Genomic DNA, 14,898 nt, shown 5'->3' with positions numbered 1-14,898 from the left:
ACAGTTAATTTGTAGCAGTAAAAAATAATGATATCATCATAAAACAAGTTTAAGATTAGACTTAGGCCAAACACTGTGCGCCCACAGAATATAGCAATGGGTATTGTCAAGCTTAAATAACAAAGCAAACAAAACTCAATCCCCCAGCTTCTCCCAGCTGGCCTCGTTTGTTTGTTTGTGGTACGCTATCACCATCTGCTGGCAGCAGCCCATAAAATGCCTGGCATTTTCTAAGTCCTGGAATATTCCACTCTGCAGAGCCTGATGTTAATTACTATGCACAAGGAAACACATTCTGAACCTCATCATATCATCATATGGTACAATCAGGTCCTACAATAATAAACAAATGAAGAACCCAAGAGACTAGAAATTGCCCGAGGCACCCACCCTCTTTTGTCATTCCTGAAAGCTCCCCTGGCTGGGAGCACACACGCTAGCACATTGTCTCCAATTTCATGCCCTCTCTTTACACACGTTCTTTTTCTGGCTTCCTCTTCTCCAGCTGCCTTCCTTACCAGGCAACCTCCACGGCACTGCAGTGACAGGCAAAGCAGCAGTCCTTAGCTAAAAACAACCTCCTCCTGGAGCTCTTACAGGGGGAAAACCACAGATACTTGTCTACCTCAAGGAAAGTAAAGCCCAAGGAGGATAGAGCAAGGAGAGAGATGCTATCAATACTGAGAGCAGTGTTTTGCACATTTTCCTTATGGTTTGCCTAGCACTGTGTCTAGATTCCCTAACAACTCATAAACAAGTGACTCTTTGGAAAGAAATAACAGTGAGGGTCAGCGCAGTGGCTCCATTAGCTAATCCTCCACCTGTCAGTACCTGACATCCTATACAGAGGCCTTTTCCTGTCCTTGTGCTCCACTTGCAATCCAATTTCCTGCTTATAACCTGGCAAAACAGCAGAGGACGGTTCAAGTCCTTGAGTTTCTACTCCCATGTAGGAGACCTGGGAGAAGCTACTGGCTTCAGATGGGCTCATGCTTCTGTTGCAGCCACAAGGAGAGTGAATCAGCTGATGGAAGATTTTTCTCTTTTTGTTTCTCCTTCTCTCTCTCTGTAACTCTTTCTTTCCCATCAAAATAAGTAAATTTTTTTTTTAAGCTATAGGACATGTTAGAACAGTGGAAGGCCAGGCTGTTGTGCTAGGCGCTTCTTTAAAGATGAAAAAGGAACCCATCTCAGCCTCAAGCAGCTGGAAAAAGAAACAGACTCCTCCTAATACACACCTGTGCCACAAGCATCCCCAAAAAACTGTGTTGGCACCTTGATTTTTAGACTTCTCATCTCTATAGCTAATAGGATAATAATTTATGATGCTAAGTTTAAAGTGATATTTACAGATGCAATAGAAAATCAGTACATCAGATATTAATAAATAGAAATTTTGTTCAATTTAGAACTACAAAAATTATTAAGGTTTATTTGTTTATTTAAAAGGCAGACCTACAAAGAGAAAGGAAGAGATCTTCCTCTGCTGATATACTCCCCAAATGGCCACAACAGCCAGAGCTGAGCCAGACTGGAGCCAGAAACCAGGAGTGTCTTTGGGTCTCCCACATGGGTGGCAGAGGGCAAGAACTTCAGGCAATTCTGCTGCTTTCCCAAGAGCCTTAGCAGGGAGCTGCTTCAGAAGTGGAATGGCCACTACTTGAACAGGTGCCCACATGGGATGCTGGCATTGCATTCGGCAACTTAATCCGCTGCATCACCTTGCCAGTCCTTCCAAAAGTGGTTTCTTTTTTTTAAAGAATTATTTATTTTTATTACAAAGTCAGATATACAGAGAGGAGGAGAGACAGAGAGGAAGATCTTCCGTCCGATGGTTCAGTCCCTAAGTGACCGCAATGGCCGGTGCTGTGCCAATCCGAAGCCGGGAACCAGGAACCTCTTCCAGGTCTCCCACATGGGTGCAGGGTCCCAAAGCATAGGGCCGTCCTCTCCTGCTTTCCCAGGCCACAGGCAGGGAGCTGGATGGGATTAGAACCGGCGACCATGTGGGATCCTGGGGCGTTCAAGGTGAGGACTTTAACCACTAGGCTATTGTGCCGGGCCCAAGGTGGTTTCTTTTTAAGATTTATTTATTTTTATTGGAAAAGCAGATATACAGAGAAGAGGAGAGACAGAGAGGAAGATCTTCCATCTGATGATTCACTCCCCAAGTTACCACAACAGCTGGTGCTGCACCGATTCTAAGCCAGGAGCCAGGAACTTCTTCCAGGTCTCCCACACAGGTACAGGGTCCCAAGGCTTTGGGCCATCCTCCACTGCTTTTCCAGGTCACAAGCAGGGAGCTAGATGGGAAGTGGAACTGCCAGGATTAGAACTGGCACCCATATGGGATCCTGGCGCTTTCAAGGCGAGGACTTTAGCCACTAGGCCACCACGCTAAGCCCCCAAATGTGTTACACTTGACACATAAGGCTATAAAAGAAGTTTTAGGCTTCGTCAATACATTTTTTAAATACCAATATAAATATATTCTGGACTACCTGATAAACCACTTCGTAGCAGCAGCTCTGCTTTGATTTTAGTGCCCAGTTTTCATTTGTGTCTATAAGTACATCAGTACCAAGAGAAGGGTAACATCTAGGGGTACTCTCTGAGCAGAGATCACAGAAGTTTGGAGGAGTATTAGAGTAGGACTGAGATATCACCTGGCTCGTATCTGTGTACAGCACATATGTTCCTTGAGTAGCTATCTTTGTATCTAATAAGAGTCTGTTTGGTACTATACATTGAGGAGAACCATTGAACTGACTCACCCATGAATATAATGGATCATGGTTTGCACAGGAATTTATCATCAGAAAGAAAAATACTGATGATGATATTTAAGAGGATTCAAATGATGGCCCACCAAGCTCAAAACCAAATGAATCATGTCAAAAAAGAAAATAAAAGATATCCATCATCTTATTAAGCATCAGCTATCACTTTAAATAACTGTTGACATTTGTTATGATTTTATAGCTAAATTCAAGTGCAAATTTGTGTTGGTTTTATAGTTGGTAGCATCATGAAGAATGTATCCTAATTTTCTATTTCTACACAGAAGAATAACAACATAATAAAAGTAATATGTCAACTCTGAAGGCAGCACGAGGATTTATTCTTCTACAAAAGATCCATGCATATGCTCAGTCTGGGAAATACACAGTTGATTGATTGTAGTCTCTCTTTCTGATGGGATGCCATCAATTGTCAGAAATGATGTTTACACAAAAACACTACATGACATGGTAAAATGACCAGAATAAGCTGACAAAACCAAAAGGCGGTTTACCAGTGGTAGTAGTAAGATTTCAATACAGAAAAGGAAACTAATTTTTAAGTAGAAAAATGAGAAGATATGTAACTACATGGTATATAATGCTGGGTTTAGTTATCTTTTGATTTATGGCATCTTCAAAAATTGTACAGCAATGGCTACATTTAAAGTGGACAACAGGTTGTTGAGTAATAGATCCAGGCTCTAAACACTATGTTCTCTTAGCCCTGACTCCAGAGTGTATTTAAAAATTAGAATGAGGGCAGGCCCCTAGTACAGTGGTTAAGAAACTGCTTGGGACATCAAGCACTTAGGGTCTACAAGAGTGCAAGTCTCAGCTTCAGGTCTCTAACCTCAGGTCCTCAGCTTTTGACTTTCTGCTTATGTGTACCCTGGGAGACAGCAGAGGATGGCCCCCATAATTAATCTGCTATCGTTCATGTAGAAGATCTGGACTGGGTTCCAGGCTCCCAGTTCAGACATTTGGATATGTAAACCAGTAGGTGGAAGATATCTTTTCTCTCTCCACTCTCTCGCTTGCTCTCGCTCTCTCTGTCTCTTACTCTCTCTCTTTCAGTCTCTCAACCCTGCATATAAATAACTGAATATTTAAATAAATAAATAAATAAATAAATAAATAAATAAATAAATATCCGAATGAGAGATTTGTTTCTCAAGCCCTGGAAGACAATTGTGCTGACCAAAGCAGGCTCTTGCCTCCCTACTCTGCTCCCTAACAAAGACAGGGTGTTGGTGAAAAAAAGACTCAAGAAGTCTATCACAGGGCCCTACAACAATTGCAAGAAATGCACATCTACCCACGCACATTCTCTTTAGGAACTGTTCATTAATGTTTAAGCTATTTAATTAGCACCAACCATTGTCCTAGTGTGAGGTTTGAGAGACTTGTTTTCATTCACTTTTCTGCCACACTTTGTCTTACCTCCATCAACCCATAGTTTAAATTTATGGCCTTTTTTTTTTTTTTTTTTTAGGGGAGAGTGAGAACGCAGTCCCCCACTACCACAAATTATGCAGTCGAGTTTCCCACATTTGGGGAAATCGCAGGGGTCAGCACCTCCCAAGTACAATGGAGGAGCCTCACCCTGGGAAAACCACCTGCTTGATCATGGTATCTCCCCTGCCAGGTAAGTATAATTTATGGCCTTTTGAGAAACCATATCCCTTCTCATCTTTTTCAGCTAGACTTCCAAGACTTTTACTGTGAGTTTAAGTTATTGAAAGAAGGAATTTAAAAACATATTTTATACTGATAGATGCTTTAGACATGCATGTGTTAAAACCTTAGAGATGGAAATGTCATTCATTAAATTTATAGAAAATGCCTATCACAGAACTAATTAGGAAAGCCTGTCTCCACTGTCAAACCAATCAACCATAGCAGACTTTCTAACAATGTCTGGCTTCCTTGTTTGTTTTAAATAAATATGTTCAATTACATCTTGCACTTCCTCACCTATAAATTCAAATTCATTTTTAGATAGATGGAGACAGAAAGACATGAGTTTATTGCTGGAATGATAAGGTACAGCATGCTTTCATTATTCTTACCGAAGCTTTCTCTGCCTCGCTCTAACCGTTGCAGTACTGTCTCTAGTACCTCTGCATACCACAGTGAGATTAGAGACGTGATTTTCTTATGTAGAACAGAGGAAAAGTGTTTGTGAAAATGGAAATGGGATAGAGAACTGGTCCACTGTAGCTGTTCTCCCAGAAGCTGTTTTAGGAAAACACACTTATTTTCATAGTCCATGTCAGCAAAACACCTGAGACTGGATAATTTACTGAGAAGAGATATTGTTTCTCACAGTTCTAGAAGCTGGGAAGTCAAGAAGGCGGCACCAGGGACTGACCTTACGGTGTAGTGGGTAAAGCTGCTGCCTGGGAGATCAGCATCTCATATGGGTGCTAGTTCATGTCTTGGCTGCCCCGCCTCTGATCCAGCTCCCTGTTAATGGACTGGGAAAAGCAATAAACTATAATCTAAGAACTTGGGTCCCTGCTTCCATGTGGGAGACCCGAATGAAGCTCCTGACTTCCAGTTTCAGCCTGGCCCATTGCTAGCTACCATGGCCATCTTGAAGATGACCCTGGAGATGGCATCTCTCTCTCTCTCTCTCTTTCTCTAACTCTGACTTTAAAAACATATATACTCACCTTTTTTAAAAAAGTGAAGGTACTATTGCAGCTTTGGTGTTCTGATGAGGCTCCTGTGTCTTTACATGGCAGAAAAGCCAAAAGCTAAACCAACAGAACACTGTGAGGGCTCCGTCAGAAGGGCTTTAAAGCCACTGCAAAGCGAGGAGCCTTGTGGTCTAAGCACCTCCCACTGACTTTATTTCCTCCTGTAGCCACCTTGACAACATTAGGCTTCATTGCCGCAGATGGTGGGAGGGACGCTGGAAGGATCCACAGAGAAGCTGTGGATCTGATCATTGATTTCCTTAAAGGTTCCCATGACCTTTGTAGCTCCTGCAAAATCTGTGTGCCTCTGGGCTCATACACTTTTGTTGGAAAACTGTTGCTTAGAACTCAAGCAACAAAAAATGCTTTTTTTCTTTTGTAAGATTTTACTTATTTACCTTAAAGACAGAGAGAAAAAGGGAAAAAGATCTTCCATCTGCTCGTTCACTCCCCCACCTAGCAACAATAGCCAAGGCTGGGCCAGGCCAAAGTCAGGAGCCAGGAACTCCCCTTGGGTCTCCCGAGTGGGTGACAGAAGTCGAAACACATGGGTCATCTACTCTTGCTCTCACTAGAGCATTAACAGCAAATTGAATTGAAACTGGAGCAAACAAGACTCAGATTGGTGATCCAATATGAGATGCTGACAGTGCCAACAATGGTTAACCCATCGTACCACAGTAAGAGTCCCACTAAAGTTTTTTCTTATTCAACTAAAACTAAAAATTGATTTACTAAGATAAGAATACTGGTCTTAACACCAGAGCTTTGCATGCAGAATATTCATGAGAACATGTAGGATGAGCTCTTTTAGTGAATTTGAAGTATTTTCTCTAATAAACACTTCTTTGGTAGTTAGACCATGCAGACTAAATTTGCACAGTTGTGAAATTTCATGCCTCATGTAGGGAAAAAAAATCCCTCTGAATTTTCAAAAACTCCTGGGGTGAGAGTTTGTTCACTTACTAGATAATATGTTGGTTGAGATGCCTACATCCAAGTGCCCAGGTTCGAGTTCCAGCTCTACCCTCTGATTCCAGCTTCCTGCTATTGAAGAATCTGAGAACCAGTGCTAGTGGCTGGCTTCCTGCCACCTGCATGAGAGACCTGGGTTGAGTTTCTGGCTCCTGATTCTGCCTGGATCAGGCCCAGACTTGACAGGCATTTAGAGAGTGAACCAACATATGAATGCCCTCTCTCTTGTGCTATCACTCTCTCCCTGTCATCTAAATAGCTTTTCAAAAAATAAAACTCTCAAGGACTTGGACAGTTCAGCCTGTGGTAGGCACATGTGAATTAGTTCATGTTGATCTCCTTTTGTATTCTGCCACATCCATCTTGGATTTCCATCATGTACACAGGAGGCTTCATTACATTGCAGACTCAAAGGCAGTAGCTATTGTTATAAGTTTTTTAATGCCTACTACTCTAGGCAGGTAGTGTGTTAGATTTTAGGAGGTGTCTTGTTAGCAACCACGCCTTAACACTCATGACTTAGAAAAAATGAAAATGAAGAGATGCACATGAGTTTATAAAGGTTTGATACAGCACCTTACCCTCTCCTTCAGTATATCTGTCTAACATTGGCCTGTGATGAAAATGTTGCCTCCACTTCACTTTCTGAACTAGCATCTTTCTGAACTGTAACTTCTATCTTCCCCTGCCCTCCCACTAAACACTTTTCTCCCACTGGCTTCAATGATCCATGAGTGCAAGATCTGTAAGTATTTCATTACACCACTGTATCATCACCATTCCTGAAACCTGAAAGAAGCTAAATAATGCATTGTTAACAGTACAAATGACCTAGGTGGAGGGGAGCTTAGCGCGCCTCCAGGACCACCCCATTCTGGAGGTTAGGTTTTTTGGCTCCTTACGGGTGCCTATATTCAGGCCGCATGGCTGCCCTGCAGGAGGGGCACTCATGGTGTGCCCTGAAGACACCCTGCCAGGAAGCTTTTAAAACCCAGTGCAGGAATGTACAGCTGAGCACACTGGCTCCCTGGGCAGAGGGAAGCTCAGCGGGCTTCCAAGACCACCCCATCCTGGAGGTTAGGTTTTTTGATCCATATAGGTGCTTGTAGCTAGGCCGCCTGGCATTCCCCAGAAAGACCTGGGTGCCAAAGATGCTGGGCAAAGCCCCTCAGGCCACCCAGCGGTACACCCTCATTGTTAGAGAATCTTGCCTTACAGGGGTTTGATGGGATCGCACAGATGGTAGTGAGAGATGACCTGTGGTTTTTACGCCCAAGTTAGGAATTACAGCTAGGGACTTCCATAGATAAGTCCACAACATGTGTAAGTATGTAGGAGACTGACACCAAATTAGTTTGGCGCGGAGAACAAGAATGAAAGAAGTGGATCTTATAGCAGAATCTGTGGGGGCAATGTGGGCTCACCCCTGTAGAACTGCAATCTCTGTTGGCTCACCCAAGAACTGCGGATGGAATCAGGCCTTGCTCAGGAGCTAAGGGGGTGACCCTGTAGCATTGGGGTTCCCACTGGAGAGAATAAGAGTAGAATTGAGGGCAGTAGGCATGGCTGTACATGGCTACAGACTGCACAGGCACATTTGTGCACTGGGATTGTGGAGTGACAGTTTGGGCTTGATTCCAGCCCCCATAGTACTTGTGAGAGCTAGGTTGGGTGTAGAACAGGCCAGACTAGGTCTTGACTCCCACTGAACTATGTGAAAGTTGTGTCTGGGTGTACACCAGGTATTGCTGGGCTGCAACACCCAACAACAAGAACCATAATGGTTGTGACCAGTTGAGCAAGGCCACTGTTCTTGTCAGGACAGGAGGTAGACAAAACAAACCTAGACCAACGACTCCCTGGTATGCATGAGAACTGTCACTGGGAGGAGACTCAATGGAGGAGCTTGGGAAACTCCTTCACTGGGATGCAGTCCCTGCAGGTGAGCACAAAAAGCAAGGCAAGGACCAACCCAGACCATGCCAAGTTACAGTACCCGCTGGCATACATGTGGGTCAGGTCTAGGGACAGATCAGTTTGAGCCAACACATAGCACCCATTGGCAGATCTGAGAACCAGGGCAGGGAGCAGGAGGAACCAGATCAGGCCACAACACAAGCCAATTCATATTAAAACTGGAACAGCAAACAGGCTGATCTGGGATAGGCTGCAACACCCACCAACAGGAGCTGGGACAGGGAGCAGTCTAGACTAGACCAGACTGCAAAATAAGATTGCAGACACTGAAGTGAGGTAAGATATGCCAGCCTGGGTCCAGTGGGGGCAGGGTACATGAGTCCCAGAGCTGGGGGATCTGACAGGGCTTGGGTAGCTTGGCTCAGGTTCTGGGGCCCACCTGTGTGGTGGGGGCTGGATTCCTGAGCCCCAAAGATAGGGGAAGTGGTGGGGTTTGAGTCTCTTGGCACAGATCCTGGGGCTCACCTTCTAAGTGGGTATTGGTTTCATGAACCCCAGGGGTGGGGGATCCAGTAGGGCTTGCGTCTCCAGTCCCGGGTTCTAGAGTCTGCCTACTAGGTGGATGTCAGATTCTTGAGCCCCAGGGCTTGGGACGCCTGACCCGGGTACTTGGGCTTGCCTGCAAGAACATGTCCTACTTAATGAAAAAAGTAGAGCAGTGGACACAGGCTCTGTTGTAAAAGAACACGGCAGCTCATTTGGTGCTATAGCAGAAGGAGAACAGAATAAACTGAACAACTACCCCAAATGATGACAGCAAAAAGTCTCAGTGAATGGAGTCAATGGATATTGGGAGGGTGACATCATCCTCTGATTGGTGAAATCGGCAGCATTTCAGAATTATCCAAGCCACTTGGACAGAACCTTCAGAACATGTACACATTGAGACTCTGGGTTGATATGAGGTGGCAATTCCTCATCCCAGGGTACTGGGACGTGTGGAAAGTCAGGAGTGATCTTCCCTTTGTCTCTCGCCTTCCCTCAGGAACAAGAAGAAATCGCAAATTTGGTAGTAATGAGTTAACCCAATTTTCCCTAAACCTCAATCCTTCCTACCCGAATCAACCATGTAGTCATTATTAAAAAATAAAACTTAAAAAAAAGAGAGAGTGGATGAGAAAACAAAACAAAATAAAACAAAAAAGGACAAAATGACCTAACACAGCTAGAGAAACATCAGACCAAGATTCCAAAGGATGATTCTCTAAGCAGGACCTGCAGCCTCAACTCTGGCCTCCAAGGTTCAAGGGAACCTGTGAGAAGTGTACTGTTCCCAAATAATTTTAATAGGAAGCCAAAGAGGTAGGAAAGGAGAAATCTGCTTCCGTCCAGGTCAGTGCTACCACTGAATATTCTTATCTTCAGACCCTTCAAGATCCTTCTGCCGGGCTTTCCCACTGGGCCCAAGTTTTATCTGTTTTGTTTGTTTCTGAATTGCCAGCACCTTGTAGACTATCTATTAGGGTAATCAATAGAATTTTTCTGAATAAATCAATTAGTCAATCAACCCTTGACCTCAACCACCCCTTTATTAGAAAGTCCCTGAAACTCCCCTGGGGTGTAGGTGTTTGGCACCTAAACACCTTCTAACATCATTCCCAACTAATCATATTCTCATTTCACTAATCACCAATTCTTTGTGTCCTTCACTCATTGCTTGCTAAGCACAGCAACCACTCTCCTCAGAGTTGGCAGCGACATAACTTAAGCTGACCGACAGGACTTTTGCTTTCTTATACTTGGAAAAATGAAAGATGAAAAATTGCCCAACTGTTTTTTTCAGCCAAATGAGCCTCTGGAAGATCTGATTGTTATACTTCAAATTCAACTCTGTAATTATCTAAACAATTCTACAAGTACAAAATACCATGCTTACATATGCAAAGCAGCAGCGAGGAATGAGAATACTTAATTTAGCCACACAATTGAATGTTGAAACAACTTCAAACTCAGATGCTCTATTTTTTTTTTGTAAATCAAAACTCCAAAATGGCCTTAAGATTAATTCTTTACATAGCATCAGAGTCTTAAAAATTTCGCCTCCAAATAATTCAAATTTTAGGAACTTGGGTTTTTAGGTAAATATTTGGAATGTGTTTACAAATTGAGTCTCCATAAGCAAGTTTGTTCACTTGCAGGCTTTTCTTGAAAATACTGGCCTTGCTTTGCAAACATTTTGCCCTGATACCTGAGTGAGGAGCAGAAGGGCATGGAGTGCTCATTCATGGCTTATTGCTTTTTCTTGCAAGGTAGACTCATTTAGAAAAAAAGTGATTATTTAGAAATCCATTTCATTCTAAGCAAATGTCTTTACCCTGGGAAGACCGGAGCTATTACTAGCTAGCTCCTGAGCCACGGTTACCATTTTATTCAATGCACTTCCTTATTACTCCCAATAGTTTAAATAAATATCTACAAGAGTTCCTATCCTCCGTGTAGGCCCATATTAAGCTTATCCCATTCAAAAAGAAAAAGAAAGATGTATTCTAATGAAATTATAACCTTTCTTCAAGTCTTTCTAGGTCAACTCTTAACACATGTCTTTGTAATTTTATACCAGTTCACTGCAGAGTTAAGTTCTGACTCCACCCTGGAATGACACATTTTCTCCCCAGCTATCTTCATAGTCTTTAATGGCAACCATCATTGCGGCAATGTCTCCCAGGAGGTCACGCAGTATATAAACCCCACTAACAAACAGTAGAAATACTCTTATTTGAATGTTCTCCAGGTATGAACTACAAGTATTAAATTATATTTATATAGTATGATATCATTTAACCTACTTGAAATAAGTTGAAGATAGTGAAGTGATAGTTAATAAATTCTAAATAAATGGGAAAATTGCATTATAATTAACACTGTGTTTGAACTTTTAACTTCATTTCTTTTCCCTAGTTGCTCTTTTTCCTGCATATCTAAGAACAGAGGCTTCTTCATTTCTTAAAATTGACTTAAAAATTTAAAACCTCCCTTGTGCTATTTATATGGGGAATCCAGAAAGCACATAATTGAAATAGTTCACATTCTTTTACTTTTCAATTGGTTACATGATTTTATTCTTGTTCAAAGGCTACCTGCTGAAAGCACAGATCACAAGATGTGACAGTGTGTTGTGTGGCACAGCCAGAACAGATAACATTGAGTATGGATGTGGCTGAAGAGAGAGACAAAAGGCATTATTTTCTTGCCCTATCTAGGTTCAGGAATTCTGACTAGAGTTGTCAAGAGTGTGTACTTGGTCACAAACCTAGCTACAAAAATACTTGAATATGTTCATTATTATAACCCTTTAGGATGATACTATAAGGATTTGGGGTTATCACCCAATAGAGTTAGAACTGTAGCTGGGCTACCTTGTAATTGATTTAAAATAGCATATAAGATGAAGTAGTTTGTTCCAACACTTTTTTTTTCTTTCTTTTTTTTTCTTTAATATTCATTTATTCATTAATTACATTGCATTACATGACTGGGATTCCCCCCCCTTCACCCCAAACCCTTCCCCCATCTTGAATTCCTTCACCTTGATGCATAACCACAGCTCAAGTTCCGTTGAGATTCCCTAATTAAAAGTTTACACCATACAGAGTCCAGCATCCTACTTGTCCAGTTCAAGTTCAACGGCCTCTTAGGGAGGCCCTCTCAGGTTTGTAGGCAGAGCCAGCAGAGCGTCACCTCGATCAATTAGAAGCTCCAACATATCATCAGCAACAGTCCAGGTATGATGAGGCTGGTGCAGAGTCCACTGATTGACATAGTCCGTCTTAGGGTTTCCCCTTGTCCAGTTTTCCGCTGCAAGCATAAAGCTGAGGTGGTTGATTCATCTACTCCATTTTCCATCTTTTTTTGATTAATGCTTTGATTCCTCCATTTTGTTCAGGGGAATCCCCCTAAAAAAAACTTTGAGGCATTCCCAGTCCAGGCTCCTACATGTACTACTAGTAAGCACAGTGCCCGCCACCGTCCATCACTCCGATCAGCTGATGTTCCAACACTTTTTTAAAGATTTATTTTGTCTATTTTTATTGGAAAGTCAGGTCTTACAGAGAGAAGGAAAGGAAGAAAGATCCTCCATCCACTGTTTCACTCCCCAAGCAGCCACAAAGGCCAGAACTGAGCTGATCCGAATTCAGGAGCCAGGAACCTCCTTCGGTTCTTTTATACAGGCACAGTGTTCTAAGGTCTTGGGCAATCCTCCAGTGCCTTCTCAGGCCGCCAGCTGGCAGCCAGAAAGGAAGTGAAACAGCCCGCACACAACCAGTGCTCTTATGGGATCCTGGCACATGCAATGCGAGGACCTTAGCCACTAGGCTACCACACTAGGCCCCCCCCTTTTTAAAAAATTCTCATTTATGGTCAGCCTGGCACCCACCAACATAAGTGTGGGCTGGATAGTGAGGTTGGTCAGGCTGAACTAGGCTGTAGTATCCATTGATGTGTACAAGAACCAAATTGTATGAGAGACTTACATACTGGCACACAAAGGAACTGGAGCTGGGTATGGCCTGGTGGGGGTCTCTGGGGATCTCTCCAACTAGGCTGCAGTTCCCACTTGTGTGAATGAGGACTGAACGTGTGGTGGGCAGCATTGGGCTGGGCCGCAACATTCATTGGTTTGCATATGAGGTGAGATTGGGGACAGAACTGAGTGGGCTACTGCAAACACCGGTGTGTGTAGACTGATATGGGTGACAAACTGAGCCGGACCCAAGCTGGCTGGCAGACACAGACCTCAGTTCTGAGATCACCTGAGGTTTCTTTGGGTAACCACCACCCCTACCCCAGACGTGTCCACTGGTCTCAAAACTCCTGTCATAGAAAAAAAAATCACAGGATCTGTGGTCCGACCGTAGAGTGCACATGTTAGAACTGGGCCTCCTTGGTTGCCTAGGCTTGTGTAGTGGACGGCATGCCCAGATGCACATGGGGAACATGACAGATCGTTGAGGTCTGCAGAGGACATCACATACCTTGGATAGCAGAACAAATTGGACAACTCTCCCAGCCAACCTTTGACAGCAAGAATCTGGGCGAGTGAAAACTCTAGGGTGGACTATGTCAGCCAGTAGACCTTGAAGGATATGTCAACCTTGGAGCAACAGAATTAACAACACCTCAGAACCATCAAAAGCACTTGAGCAGTGCCATCTGAACATGTTCCACACTGGGGACCCAAAGATGACACTGAGTGGCCGTCCCACATGCCCAAGTACTGACAGGCTGCTGGGAGCACCACTCTTCCATTCTCTTCTTCTTTATTCCAGACACAGGGAAAAACAAAATAGAAACAGTTGTCTCATACACTTTCTCCTATTCCTTAACTGGTTAAGTGGTTTACGTGGGCATCCGTCCTTCCCAACTATGTAAATATCATCAAAAATAAAGTAAAATGAAATGTAAACAAAAATAAAAATTCTCCTTTGTAAGAAACTAGAAAAATTTGAACTGAGATGCCAAATGAAGTGTCTCCTGTCCATCCTCAAAATAAGCTTCAAAGCCTGTGTTTTTCACTCTCATTGGCCCATCCACGGGTGATCACTGCTGTCCTGTTGTCAGAAGACTGTCACTCTACATATGTTTTTAAAAGATTTTCATCACTGATGTCAGTTCACCTCTGAACTTCTGCCAGTTTGTTTATTTTCAAGGTTAAGGCATCACTTTCTGGCCATCTGACACTCACTGGATCTTTGGAATTTGCTTCATTCTTCTTTTGAACTTTATCATACTGGACTAATGAGGGAGATGAAAAGGGAGGTAGGGAGAAGATATTTTACTGAGTTTTTGTGAATGAGCTTAGTAAAGCATCTATTAGAAGCTATGTTGGCAAAAAGTGAAATGCAGCACATAGGTACATGTGATATGATTTTACATACCAAAGTATGTGTGGCATTACGTTAGCTTCCTTTGCTGCTTTTTAAAGATTACCTTGAACTGAGTGGCTTAAACACACAAATGCACTGTGTCAGAGTTTGAGAGGTCAGCAGTCCAACACACAACACAGTAAGCAGAGATCAAAATATCCGCTGGACAGCATTCCTCCTAGATGTCTCCCATGACTCCTCTGTCCAAGATTTTCAAATTTTATTTCCCATGAATTATTATTTCCAAAAATAATAAAAGCATTATTTTGACAAAAATGAAAATATTCTATCAGAATTTTTTAAATCCCTATGACTACAATTTAGTTTTGATCTTCTTACTATGAACTCTCTTGCTTGCAAGCAGGAACACAAGAATAAGACTAACACATGCAATAGTTATTTTTAAAATAGTTATTTAAAAGTCAATTCCAGCAAGAGACAGAGATCTTTCATCCACTGATGCATCCCCAAATAGCTGCAATAGCCAGAGCTGGGCAGAGCCAAATCCAGGAACCAGGAGTTTCTTCTGGGTCTCCCACATGGGTAGCAAGGACCCAAACACTTGGGTCATCTTTTCCTACTTTCCCAGGCCATTAG

At 42.9% G+C, this 14,898-nt stretch overlaps 1 non-coding gene across 1 annotated transcript; it reads right to left on the bottom strand.

Moving 5' to 3' along the window:
* Window positions 1-4,272: 4,272 nt before the first annotated feature.
* On the bottom strand, window positions 4,273-4,436 carry LOC131480423 (U1 spliceosomal RNA). Its single transcript, XR_009245529.1, has one exon. It is a non-coding gene; the product is annotated as a U1 spliceosomal RNA (small nuclear RNA).
* Window positions 4,437-14,898: the final 10,462 nt, after the last annotated feature.

This window comes from Ochotona princeps, chromosome 5 (assembly GCF_030435755.1).
Source record: "Ochotona princeps isolate mOchPri1 chromosome 5, mOchPri1.hap1, whole genome shotgun sequence".
NCBI classification, from domain to species: Eukaryota; Metazoa; Chordata; class Mammalia; order Lagomorpha; family Ochotonidae; genus Ochotona; species Ochotona princeps.
This window is presented reverse-complemented; position numbering and strand designations above follow the sequence as displayed.